The sequence below is a fragment of the Protopterus annectens genome, chromosome 5.part0, assembly GCF_019279795.1.
Source record: "Protopterus annectens isolate FY-2018-M chromosome 5.part0, PAN1.0, whole genome shotgun sequence".
Lineage (NCBI taxonomy): Eukaryota > Metazoa > Chordata > Ceratodontiformes > Protopteridae > Protopterus > Protopterus annectens.
In genome coordinates this window covers 1,278,498,793-1,278,512,302 of record NC_056735.1, presented here as the reverse complement: position 1 = coordinate 1,278,512,302, position 13,510 = coordinate 1,278,498,793, and the positions used below count along the sequence as shown (strand labels likewise).

The 13,510-nt window shown below is 42.7% G+C and overlaps 1 protein-coding gene across 2 annotated transcripts in view; it reads right to left on the bottom strand.

The window, feature by feature from the left end:
* The window catches only part of CIP2A (cellular inhibitor of PP2A), a 2,713,480-nt gene that overhangs the window by 523,101 nt on the left and 2,176,869 nt on the right, over window positions 1-13,510 (bottom strand). The gene's annotated exons all lie outside the window — the stretch shown is intronic.

Here is a 13,510-nt window from a genome sequence, read left to right as displayed (position 1 = left end):
CTCAGGGTGGAAATCCTGTTCTCTGACAGTCTGGCTACTTGGTAGTTCATGTCCAAGTGAGCTACTATAAACTCTATTGTCTGATCTAGAAAGAACTTGAACTTGGCTGAGTTCACTTTGATTCCTAGCTCATTGCAACGTTGGAGCAATGACTCCCTCTTGTAGTCAAAGAGATTCTTGGTGGGGCAGTGATGAGCAAGTCATTCAGGCAGAGGAACACTCAGCACCCCTGCAGTCTGAGATGAGCTGCGACCACTGCCATACATTTGGTGAATGCCCTGGGGGCTGTGGTGAGACCCAAGGGCATGGCTGTGAAATTGAAAATGATTGGCTCCTACCTAGAAGCGGAGAAACCTTCTGGAATAACTGTCTATTGAGTACATCCAATCTTTCTTTCTTTGTCAACAGTTGAACAATGGATTGCACCTTGACCATCCACAACTTTTGTTTGTTTGACAGAATGATTTAGATGACCTGGGACCAAAATTGGCCTTTGGTACCCTCTCTTCTTTGGCACTGTGAAGATTGGGTGAAGATGGATGAAGGCTACCAGCCTAGCCAAATAGAATTTTGGAGATAATTCTGTCATCTGTAAATATTAATGTAAACCACAGGCTTGTTGTCATAAATGGTAGTGTTACATTTGGAACTGGAAAAAATGTAACAGTGCACTCTACTGGCGAAGTAAAGCATGTTGTGACCCTTTGATGTTAAAACTCGGAGCCAGTGAGTCTAGAGTGAGGCGTCCTGCCTATTGTTTTGAGACCAGAGTTAATGGTCAGAATTTGCATGCATAAATGCCCTTTATTGCTCTGGTTTCTGCCCAGAGGTGAAAATGTAAATGTAATTTCTGTTAGCCTGGGAACCCAGGGAAGTGTGAAGAATAATGTAATGTGAACCAGGAATGTGATTTTAAAAACAGAGAACAAGAGAGCATTAAGCATTTTTTGAATTGACCATCCAACTCATCAGCACGGTCTTGCTCTATATGTAAGTTTGTCTTAGACTTGTGTTTTCTCTTAGAAATAGCCAGAAACTAGAAAGATTAGACTGTTTTCTGTGATGTCAGAACTGTTCTACTGAATTATTTTAAGTATTTCTCTATGATCTCTAAACTCTTGACTAGCACTGCATAGTAAAAAATATTGTCTTGTGTTTTGACCATTATTAAATACTTTTAAACCCTTTCAACTGTGGCTGTTTTGTAGAGAGAATTTAAACTCTTCAGAGTACTTGCATGCCTTTGGTAAAATTGTACAAAGCCACTCCAATAGCTTTAGCCCTGGGATATACTACCAATTGGATAATAATATTGCACATTAATAACTGGACACTGTTTTAAGGGCCTCTGAGCAGCTGATACATATTAGTGGGTGGTTGCAGCTGGTACTACCATATAGTCTGTGAAAAGGGGGCACAGCTGGAGAAACTGTGCCAGCCTTCCCCAGGAGTGTTTGTGTGGTTATATAAACTCTTCTCAAAGTGTGTGTGTGTGTGTGTGTGTGTGAGAGAGAGAGAGAGCTACTTAAGCAGGGACATGAAGCACTGGTTGGACAGAGAGGGTGCTGGAAGTTTTAGCTTGCCCACTAGGCTGAGATCTGGACCCTATAGCTGTGCCAGTGGGGAGTCTTATTGGGGACCTGGACAGCAAGGCAACGACCAGCCCGGACTGACTGTGATCTCTGTGTGCTCTTAAGGGAAATTGCACTTTACTGTATGTATTTGTTATCCTTTCCTCCAATATGAGACGCCCCATCACTGGTGTTAGTGGTGAGGATTGATGCTCCTTGATTGCTGGGCCAGGGCAAGGGCGTCACATATTAATTGTTTGGCATATTAATTGTTTGGCAATTACTAATTGGCTTGTAGAGGTGTGGGTAGAGTGAATTCCTGAAGCTTGTGTACAGTGAGCTTTGAAGATGTTTTGTACTCTAAATCAGCCACGGAGTGAATACTCAAGAATTCAGATCACAATTGTTTTATTTCTTTTCTTAGCTTAGTTAGTCAGGGTGAGCAGGCAGCATGTCATCAGAGGAGTATGGAAAGCTGACAAGGAGCCAGCTGGCTGAGATGTGCCAGGCTAGGGGACTGGTGCGTGTAAACCTGACTAAGGCAGACCTCACTGCAGCCTTGGTTACAGCTGCATCAGAAAACAGCAACCAGGAGGATAATCAGACTGGCTGTGGAAATACAATACACTTGGGGAATGGACAGCTCAACCTTTCTGCAGAGGACTTAAAATCCATCTGGAGGCGTGTGGAAATAGAAGCAGCTGAGAGACTGAGGTGTCTAGAGAGTGAGGACAATGAGAAAATGCGACGTTTGCAGGCTGAGGAGAACGAGAATCTGCTACACCTGGAAGCTGAGGAAAAGGAGAGGCAGAGGCAGCATGAGAAGGAGATGCTGACACTTCATCAGAGTTATGGAGGTAATGGGGAAAGGAGTAACTGGATTCCAGAAGCACAATAGGTCAGTAAATTTCTTCTGCAGATTAAAGAGGGAGGATAATTTTGATAGTTTCATTCATATGTTTGAGCGGGTATGCAAAACAGAATAGTGTTGACCAAAGTCTGTGGGTACAGTTCCTGACCCCCTTACTCCATGGTAAAGCTGTAACTATTTTGTTAAACATGTCTGATGTTGCATGTTTTGATTAAACTGCTGTTAAAAATCACTTGTTAGAATTGTTTAAGCTAACACCTGAAACGTACAGGAAAAAATTTTGTGAGCATAGACGCAAAGCAGATGAAAGTGTGTGTGAATATGTTGCTGAACTGAGCACTTATTTCCATAGGTGGGTGAGTGGATGTCAGGTCACCACTTCTGAAGGGCTGGCAGACCTTTTGGTGAGGGAACAAGCCCTTAGCACATTTCCTGAGGACATGAGTATCTGGTTAGCTGATAGACAATGTGCTACTTCAGATGAGTTGGGGAAGAAGGGAGATCTATACCTGGTAAGCAAGGCAGCCCTGCACAGAAAGGGACCCACAGTACTGCTCATAAGTATAAAGGAACCCATGGTGGGCAGCCCAGACTGCCCCAAGAGAATCTGCCAGTAGCAGGGGAAGCCACTAGTACACATCCAGGAGCTAGGGTTAAACGTTTTGAATGCAACCAGTGGGGCTATATGGCATACATGTGTCCACAGAGGCAAGACGGGGAACAAAAGGTGAGGGAGCCAGCAAGTGGGAAAGACAAAATGTCAACAGTAGGTTGTCTTAGGACAACAAAGGGTACCAAACTACCACCACAGGTTATATCCTATTGTAGTGAATGGCAAGCAGGCCACTGCCAGGAGAAAGACAGCCTCTGATATAACCATTATAAAGCCTGCAATGGTTACAGAGGAGCACTACTTGCCTGGGCAGTCTACTCCAGTCAGGGCTTTGGGAGGGATCCCATTCCAAGTACTTTTTGCTAGGGTTAACCTTGACTGGGAGTGTGGAAAAGGAAGCCATCAAGTAGGTGTGTTTGAGGATATACCTGCAGATGTCCTGATAGGGAATGATTTTGATAGTGCAGTACCCTGTGCTTGTGCAGTTACACGGAGTCAGGCTTGGAGACATGCAGATAAGTCTGGTAGCCTGGGTGAGACCCAGACAGACTGCATACTAGCAGCCAGGACTGGAGAGGTGGTTACTTCAGGGAGGGAGCTACCACGCAGCAGTGAAACTGAAGGTGAGCCACAGCTGCTTGGGGATACTGATGGTCCCTTGGTCAGAGTGACTGCAAAGGTAGAGGTGAGCAGTAGTACCCAGGCTGACAGTGAAGCATCACTGTCAGAGGATGCCAGACTTCCTGCGGAAGGGGAGCTGGGAAGGGTTAACAAGGAGAGAGATGAGACAGGCTCAGCTCTCATACCCTACATTGCAAGGCCTGAGGCAGGTAGCTAGGGAGACACCTGATTCTCAAGGAAAGGGAGAATCTGTATACTGAGACAAAGGGTTACTATACAGAGAGTGGGCCCTTTAGGAAGGGCTAGAAGGTGAGAGAGCAGTTGGTAGTGCCTAGAGCCTACTGTCTGGCGCTTCTAGCCATAGCCCATGATATTCCCTTTGTAGGTCATATGGACATAAAACGTACAAAGAGGCATATTATGCAGAACTTCTATTGGCCTAGAATTTCCAAAGATGTAATAGAGTATTGCAGGATCAGTGAGCAGTGCCAAAAGGTAGACAAGGCAGGAGACAAGGTGAGAGCTCCTTTGCTGCCTTTGCCTGTGATTGAGGAGCCATTTCAGAGGGTAGCTATGGATATTGTGGGTCCTTTGAGTACCCCAAGTTCCACGGGGAAAACATATATCCTAGTGGTAGTGGATTATGCTACACAATACCCTGAAGCAGTGGCTTTGTCCTCCATTGAGGCAGATAAGGTTGCAAATATTCTGTTAGAGATTTTCAGCAGGGTAGATTTCCCAACAGAAATACTGACTGACAGAGGTGCCAATTTCATGTCAGACATGCTGGCTTGTCTGCGGAAGTCCTGTGGGGTGAAGCACATGAAGACCACACCCTACCACCCCCAGACTAATGGTCTTGTTGAGAGGTTAAACTCTAAAATCAAGTCCATGCTACGGGCATTTGCAGATCAGTTTAGGAGGGAGTAGGACAAATATTTGCCCCTTCTGTTGTTTGCTTACAGAGAGGTTCCCCACGAATCCATAGGCTTTTCACCCTTTGAGTTGCTGTAAGGGCATAGGGTGAGGGGACCTATAGATATAATTCCAGATGAGTGGGAAGGTGAGTGCGAGTCTGACAAGGAGTCTGTTGTGGCATAAGTCCTAAACATCAGGACAAGGCTCAGGGGACTCATGGGCTTGGCCCAGAAGAACCTGGCAGAAGCCCAACAACAGAAAAAGGTGTGGTATGACAGGAATGCACGAGCTAGAAAGTATGCTGTGGGGCAGCAAGTAATGGTTCTCATTCCTGTCGGACACAACAAGCTGCAAGCAGCTTGGGAGGGACCCTACAAGGTGGTAAGAAAGTTAAGTGACGTTAATTACATGGCGGAACTGCTAGGCAGAAGGCAGGGGCACAAATTGTACCATTTTAACATGATGAAACCTTACCATGAAAGGGAGGCCCTTGTGCTGAGCATTTGCAGTGGATTGCAGGAGGAGTCTGAGGGAGATCTGGGGACTGATCTCCTCAGTGAGGCTCGGGCTGATACCTCAGTGGAAGGGGTAGCAATGTCCCAGCAGCTATCTCCTACCCAGATTTGAGAAATCCGAGTAGTGTTGCAGGAATTTGGGGACATGTAAACTGGGAAACCAGCGTGCACCCACCTGGGTCAACACCAGGTGGATACAGGACCCCAAAGGCCTATTAGGCAGCCCCCTTATAGAGTGCATGAGAGAGTCAAACTGACTCTGAGGGAGGAGGTACAGGAGATGTTGGAACTAGGGGTGATTCAAGAGTCCAACAGTCCCTGGGCCTCCCCCCCAGTGGTGCTGGTGCCAAAGAAGGATGGCACCACCAGGTTCTGTTGTGGACTACGGGAAATTAAATAGTCACACAGAGTCAGATGATTACCCCATGCCTAGGACAGAAGAGGCCCTAGAGCAGCTGAGTGGGGCTAAGTATCTTACAACCATTGATCTTACCAAGGGTTACTGGCAGGTGCCCTTGACTCCCAGTGCTAGAGAGAAGTCTGCCTTTGTGACTCCTTTTGGCTTATATGAGTTCATAAAAATGCCTTTTGGGATGAAGAATGCCCCAGCAACTTTCCAGAGGCTGGTAGATCATATCCTGGCAGAAGGGTTTGCCCTTGCTTACCTAGATGATATTGCCATCTACAGCCATTCCTGCCCAGAGCACCTTCAGCATGTCCGGGAGGTGGTGGGCAGACTACAGAGGGCAGGGTTGACCATTAAACCGAGCAAATGTCAGGTGGGTATGGCAGAGATCTCCTACCTAAAACACAGTGGGGAGTGATAAGATAAGGCCAGAATCTGCCAAAGTGGAAGCCATTCAGGCATGGCCTGCACCTGTTACTAAAAAGCAGGTGAGGGCATTTTTAGGGACAGCAGGTTTTTACAAGAAGTTTGTCTCCAGTTACAGTACCATAGCTGCTCCCCTCACAGACCTGACAAGGAAGAACAGTCCAGATAAGGTAGTGTGGGCCCCAGCATGTGAGCAGGCATTCCAGAAGCGTAAAGAAGCTTTGGGAGGACCCGCTGTGTTTGCCAGTCCAGATTACAGCAAAGAATTTGTTGTGCAGGTGGATGCTTTGAACCATGGGGTAGGGGCTGTACTTAGCCAGATTTCTTCAGAGGAAGAAGAGCACCCAGTGGTTTATCTCAGTGGTAGGCTCCAACCCAGGGAGGAATGCTATGCAGCTGTAAAAAGTAAGGTCTAGCCATAGTGTGGGCACTGCAGAAACTTCAGCCTTATCTGCATGGAAGGAAATTCAGTGTTATGAAAGATCACAACCCTCTAACATGTTTAAACAGAGCCAGCCAGCAAAATGCCAAGTTTCTAAGATGGAGCCTGTGGTTGCATATGTCCATGCAGCTCCACAGTGGGATTAGCAATGCCAATGCAGATGGGCTCTCAAGACAGGGAATGGGGTAAGGTATACTCAGAAACATCTAACTCCCTCAAGCAGCATTTCTCAAGAGTCACTTGAAAAACTAGCTTGAGTTCTCCAGGGGGGTGGAGATATGTGACGATTGGGTGAAGATAGATGAAGGCTGCCAGCCTAGCCAGACAGAATTTTGGAGATAATTCTGTCATCTGTAAATATTAATGTAAACCACAGGCTTGTTGTCTTAAATGGTAAAAATAATGTTACATGTGGAACTGGAAAAAATGTAACAACAGTGCAGTCTACTGACCAAGTAAAGCATGTTGTGACATTCTGATGTTAAAACTCGGAGCCAGTGAGTCTAGAGTGAGGCATCCTGCCTATTGTTTTAAGGCCAGAGTTAATGGCCAGAATTTGCATGCATAAATGTCCTTTATTGCTCTGGTTTCTGCCCAGAGGTGCAGAATATAAATGTAGTTTCTGTTAGCCTGGGAACCCAGGGAAGTGTGAAGAATGATGTACTGTGAACCAGGAATCTGATTTTAAAAACAGAGAGAATCAGAGCATTAAGCATTTTTGGTCTAGACCATCCAACTCATCAGCACGGTCTTGCTCTATATGTAAGTTTGTCTTAGATTTGTGTTTTCTCTTAGAAATAGCTAGAAACTAGAAAGATTAGACTAAGTGTCTTTCTGTGATGTCAGAACTGTTTTACTGAATTATTTTAAGTATTTCTCTGTGATTGCTGAACTCTTGACTAGCACTGTGTAGTAAAAAGTACTGTCTTGTGTTTTGACTATTATTAAAATTTTTAAACCGTTTCAACTGTGGCTGTTTTTGCAGAGATAATTTAAGCTCTTTAGAGTACTTGCATGCCTTTGGTAAAATCATACAAAGTCACCCCAACATCTATAGCCCAGGGCTATACTACCAATTGGATAATAATATTGCACAGTAATAATTGGACACCCTTTTAAGGGCCTTTGAGTAGCTGATAAATATTAGTGGGTGGGGGCAGCTGGTACTACCATATAGTCTGGGAAAAGGGGGCACAGCTGGAGAACCTGTGCCAGCCTTCCCCAGGAGTGTCTGCGTGGTTATATAAACTCTTCTTAAAGTGTGTGTGTGTGTGTGTGTGTGTGTGTGTGTGTGTGTCAGCTTCTTGGGCAGGGACACGAAGCACTGGTTGGACAGAGGGTGCTAGAGGTTTTAGCTTGCCCACTAGGATGAGATCTGGACCCTATAGCTGTACCAGTGGGGAGTCTTATTGGGGACCTGGAGAGCAAGGGATCGACCAGCCCTGGAGTGACTGTGATCCCAGTGTGCTCTTGAGGGAAATTGCACTTTACTGTATGCATTTGTTATCCTGTCCTCTTACATGAGATGCCCCTCACTGGTGTTAGTGGTGAGGATTGAGGCTCCTTGATTGCTGGGCCAGGGCATGGGTGTCACAGGCACAAAAAAAAATCTTGATTACGCTCTAGATCCTTGTTTGTCTGGTGGGACCTTATGAATGACTCAGTTGCCTAGCAACTTTTTTTACTTCTTGAATTACTGCTTTTCTTCAGGAAGGTAAAATGTTGGGGATCATTCTTGATGACAGGGGAAAACAGATAAAGATGATTCAGTGCACTCTGGTTATGACATTCTGCACTTTTTTAACTTCTCCAAATCTTTTGGGTTTCTAATACCATAATGGAAATGAACCCCATTCCTAAATCAAAGTACGATTAAAGTTCATGAAATTAGTATTGTTTCAATCTTTGATGTCAGCCAAAACAGCTCTTCGCAGCACCTGCAATGTGCCCAGTAATGACTCCTCCTGCAATTTGTATGGAGTTACATGTATTGGTAATATATTTAATATGATTATAGATTCTTCTTTATAAGACCCATTGCTCCAACTACTACTCAAACTATCTAGGTATCTTTCTTCCACATTGCCCTCGTTCCTGCCTGGAACTCCTGATATTTTTATGACTAAGTCTCTTTCTGAGCAAGACACTGCAATCAGTGAGTTTGGCGATTTCAGTGATCAATGCTACTTTTGTCTTCTTTTCATGGACCAATATATCCAGTTTTCTAGCATTTCTTTTGAACTTTTGGTAATGGATGATCCCATGTGATGTAGACCATTTTCTATGAAGCTTTGCAGCTCATGTTTCCAGTGTTTTTCAGCCACTTCAATACCATAATGTTTGTAAAATCCCCAATGCAACAGTCTTGCCACATTATTATCCCTTTCAGTAAACAGTCCTTCTGCCATTAGCGTGTCACAACCAGCAATGAGGTGTGCAACTGTTTCCAGTTCTGTTTTACAAAACATATATTTGTCTATTTCTCCCACATGTTCAATGGACTTTGTAAACCAACGTGTACATACCTCACTATCTTGTGCTGCCAATATTAACCTTTCATCTCTCGGTTTGAATTCACCTCTCCTTAACCATTCATGCGTTTGTTCCTGATCAACATGAGATTCTTCCAAAAATTTTCTATACCTGCAATTATATTTATGCATGTTCCACATTTCTTGCCTTCTCATTTGGTCTTTTACCTTATATTCTTCCTTTTGTCAGCAGATGTCTGTGGAGTTCCATGACTGCAGATCTATACATGTAATCAATTTCAAGGAGGCTCATTCCTCCTTCAGAACAGGGAATATATAATCTTGGTATGCACTGATTTTTTATAAATAATTTGGTGAGCATGAAGCATCCTTCTTGTTTTCCTATCTAATCTATCCAATACATTTTGGGGCCAGTCAATCACTCAAAAACTGTAAGTCAGGACAGGAAGAGCAAATTGGTTTATAGCTTGGATTTTGCTCTTAGATGTCAACTCTGTTTTCAGGATTAATTTAAGTCTTCTAAAGTATCCATTACCAAGTTTTATTCACAACTGTTCATGCTTTGTTGATCCTTCACCAACTCCCAAATATATACACACTCCTTCTTGCTCAAGTTCTTTCACATTCTTGTCCTAAACCGATGTTTTCTTGGTGCGCCAGTTCCCCTGCTTTAAAGGTTGCGTTTGCACATTTATCAACACCAAATGACACTATCATCTGAAAAAGTTTTGACAACTTGCAGTTGTGCTTTCAGTTCCTCATCTGATGAGCTATACAGTTTTAAATCATTGACAAAGAGAAGATGAGAAGTCTTTACACTTTGTTGTTTTCAAGGAGCCAAATTATAGCTATGGTCTAAGCTGTTAAGTAGACAGCTTAATGGGTTAAGGGCAACGCAGAGTAGCAGTGGTGACAGTCACCCTGGAATATCCCCCTTTGAATTTTTATCCCTGGAATAATAACTTGTCCTTTACCATAGCTTAATTACAAATTGGTCTGCCACTGTTTCATGGTCACTGTGATATAGTTGATCAGTGAAAGGTGCATCTTACACATTTTTAAGCTCTTTTATTCATGAATGAGGGATACTATCCAATACTGTTTTGTAGTCAATCCATGCCATACTTAGATTTTTCCCATTTTTACAGTCCTCTACTATGACTTTAACAACAAATGATACTTTGTTCCATACGACTTTCTTTTACTGGCCTTTTGTTCTACTGCAATAACTGAGTTTTCTTGTAAATGACTATAAACTCTGTCGGCATCAGTTCCAGTGTAGAGTTTATATGTCATCGGAAGGCAAGTTATTGGTCTATAATTTTTAGGGTAGCTTGCACATTCACTCTTAAGTAGAAGCACTGTTTTTCCTGTTGTTAGCCAGGTCGGTGTCTGTTCAGGGTGCGGATATAAATAGTTCTTATTCATGGTTAAATCTTCGTGTAAAGACGTTGATAGTTTTAACCAGAAGTTAGGTACTGCATCTGGACCTGGAGTGTTCCAGTTAGAGGCTTTTCTTAATTTTGCTTCAATCTCTATAGCTGTTACTACATCCCATTTCATATCCTGTACCTTTAAACTTCTTATTCTTTCTTTTACTTCTTCTATCTGTTTAGCATCTTTGTTATGCTCCACAGGGTCTTCAGACATTTCTCCAAAATGCATCTATTGCTTCTTTTTTTGATGGTCTTTCAATTCCTTTTACCTTGTGCCCCAATTCTCTATAAAACTTTTTTGGGTCATCAATAAATTGCTTATTTTGTACTTTTCCTTTATATTTACCTGTGCATCATCATAAGTTTTTCCACGTGTGCTGAGTTTTTAGTTTATTTGAGATAGTGCATGATAAATTCTGATCTGTTCTTATACTGCACATTGCTTTTATCGCGTCTGTCTTTTTAACTATTTTTGTTGATCTATTCCCTCCTCCATATTCTTCTAACAGTGATCCTCCTTGACTTAACTGCTTTATTGTTTTCTCTATTTGATACTTCCATGATGGAATTCGATTTTGTCCCTTCCTTTCCCTCACTACCCTGTGTTCTTGCAGTAGAACTGTTAGTTATTAATTTAGCTGCACAGTAATATATCCTGTTTACTTCTGTTATACTGCATGGATCTCCATGGAAAGTCCTAATTATTGTGTTAATTTGTTTTATCAGACTTCTGAGGTATTATTGACCTGCTGCAGTTTATTTCTTTCATTGATCTTAATATGCCTATCTCTATTAAATCAAGCAACTCTTCCCTTAGCTCGTTTTCTTTTAAACTGAGGGCACATTGCTTTTTTCCATTTCCTGCAAGCATTCCATAGAAAGTTCTATTGTATCTTCCTGTGGAACATTCTCTTCAATTTCATTCCGTGCCATCTGTTGCTCTGTCATATGGGAACTCACTAGCCTATCACTCCTCAACATTGTCTGCGTCAGAGTTTCCACAGTTTCCTGTTCCTTCTCTTGTCCAGCTTCAAGTGAAAGTTTATACTGGTTTCCTGTGGAAGGCTCCAAACTATCTTCATATGGCACCTGACTAATCAATTCCCGTTCCACCGGTTTCCCCTTAAATTGGAGGTCCACTGCTCTAGTCTGTTGTGGTGCTTTCTGAATTGGATTTTCTACACTGAATCCTTCACTTCGGAGGTACTCCATAACCTCAGTTTCTATTTCTTTAACTTCTCTATTACTAATTTCCTTTTCTACTTTTCCTCTGTCGTCTTATTTTTTGTATGGCAAAATTTTCCATGTCTGGATTCCTTTGCCTGTATTTCTCTTCAAATATCTTTGGTGCTGCTGTTTTTGTACTGATTAGTTTTGCTTTCTCCTTTGCATAGATATTGCACCATATTAAATCTTTTTTTTCTTTCACATGTCCATATTTCTTCTTCAGATGTCTCCTGATCTTCCTGTTTCAATTTATTTTGGGGACTCGTTCCATCGTGCTGTGATGTAACCTGTGTAAGACCTTCTACACCAAATCCTTCACTTCGCAGGCACTCCATACCTTCATTTTCTATTTTTTTAACTTCTACTTTACTAATCTTCTTTTCTACATTCCCTCTTTGTGATATTTTTTTATTGTGAAATTTTCCATGTCTGGATGCCTTTGCCTGTATTTCTCTACAAATATCTTTGGGGCTGCCTTCTTTATGTTGATTAGTTTGGATTTTGCCTTTGCATAAATATTGCATCATATCAAATCTCTCTTTCTTTCCCATGTCCATATTTCTTTTTATACTTTTCAAAATATCTAGATTTTGTTTATATTTTTGCACTTTCTCAGATGCTTCTTTTTCCAAACAGATCAAAGTTTCTTTATCTATATACGATTTTTCACAAATCTGTTGTATTAATGACCACAAACGCTTTAGTTGAAGCTTCTGACAGTTTTTCTTGAAGCATTTTTCTTTCCTCTAATTTCTCTCTTAATATTTTGTATATCTTGTGTCTGGAAATTCTGGGCTTTTTGCATAAGAGTAACAATAGATAATTTCTTTCTTACCCATAATAGTCCACTTTATCGTCTTTATGGCTCTTCTTTGGCCTATCAGTTTCTGCACCAGTGTGTCATCTGTGAACTGGCACCTCAACTAAGCGTCATGTTTAATCATAGCCTCACCTCAGGCTTCATGACCACTGAGTGGCGCACAGCTACAGTTATCTCACTCCACAAGGGTGGATCCACCTTGGATCACGGGAACTAGCACCCCATCAGTCTGACGAGCCTGATCTGCAAGGCCATGGAACGTATTATTATGGAACTTATAAACAAATACATTGGCAACCTTAAAACACTGGACCCCACCCAGTTTGGGTTCGTGAAGGGCCGAGCTTGACTCCTGAACCTTATTGACTTCTTTGAATCAGTCTCCAGAGCTGTGGACGAGGGTAAGGCAGTCCACACAGCCTATCTGGACTTCGCCAAGGCCTTTGACACCCATCCCCCACTCTGGAATCATAGATAAACTTACTAAGCTGGGCATTAATCCCTACGTCACTCGATGGGTTGCCAACTGGCTTACTGACAGAACCCACACTGTAAAAGTAGCTGACTCCAAATCCAGCTCCAGACAAGTGGAGTACCTCAGGGTTCAGTCCTGGGACCTCTCTTGTTTAGCATCTACTTCTCTGAGGTAAAGGCCAACACTAAGGGACTCTGACTAACAAAGTTTGCAGATGACTGCAAACTCGGAGCCATTATTGAATCCCCAAATTATGTCGATACTCTACAAAAGGGCCTTACAAAAACAGATGCATGGTGCCAGAGCCATGGGCTGAAGCTCAATGCCAAGAAATGTATAGTTATCCCCTTTGGGAAAAAACATGTACCCATGAATTATCACATAGGTGGCAGTACACTAAACACCGAAAGTGTGATAAGAGACTTAGGAACACAGGTGGACACTGGTCTCACCTTCAATAACCACATCGCCACAACAGTCAGGAAATCCTTCTATGTGGCACACCTCATCACTAAGAGCTTTTCATCCAGAAAAAAGGAGGTTGTCCCACTGTACTCATCCCTCATTAGACCCATTATAGAATACAACGCCCCGTTTGGTATGTACTCCTCAAGACATTTTCAACAACTGGAAAGGCTGCAGAAATACCTCACTAAAAGAATCACAGGCCTAAAGCA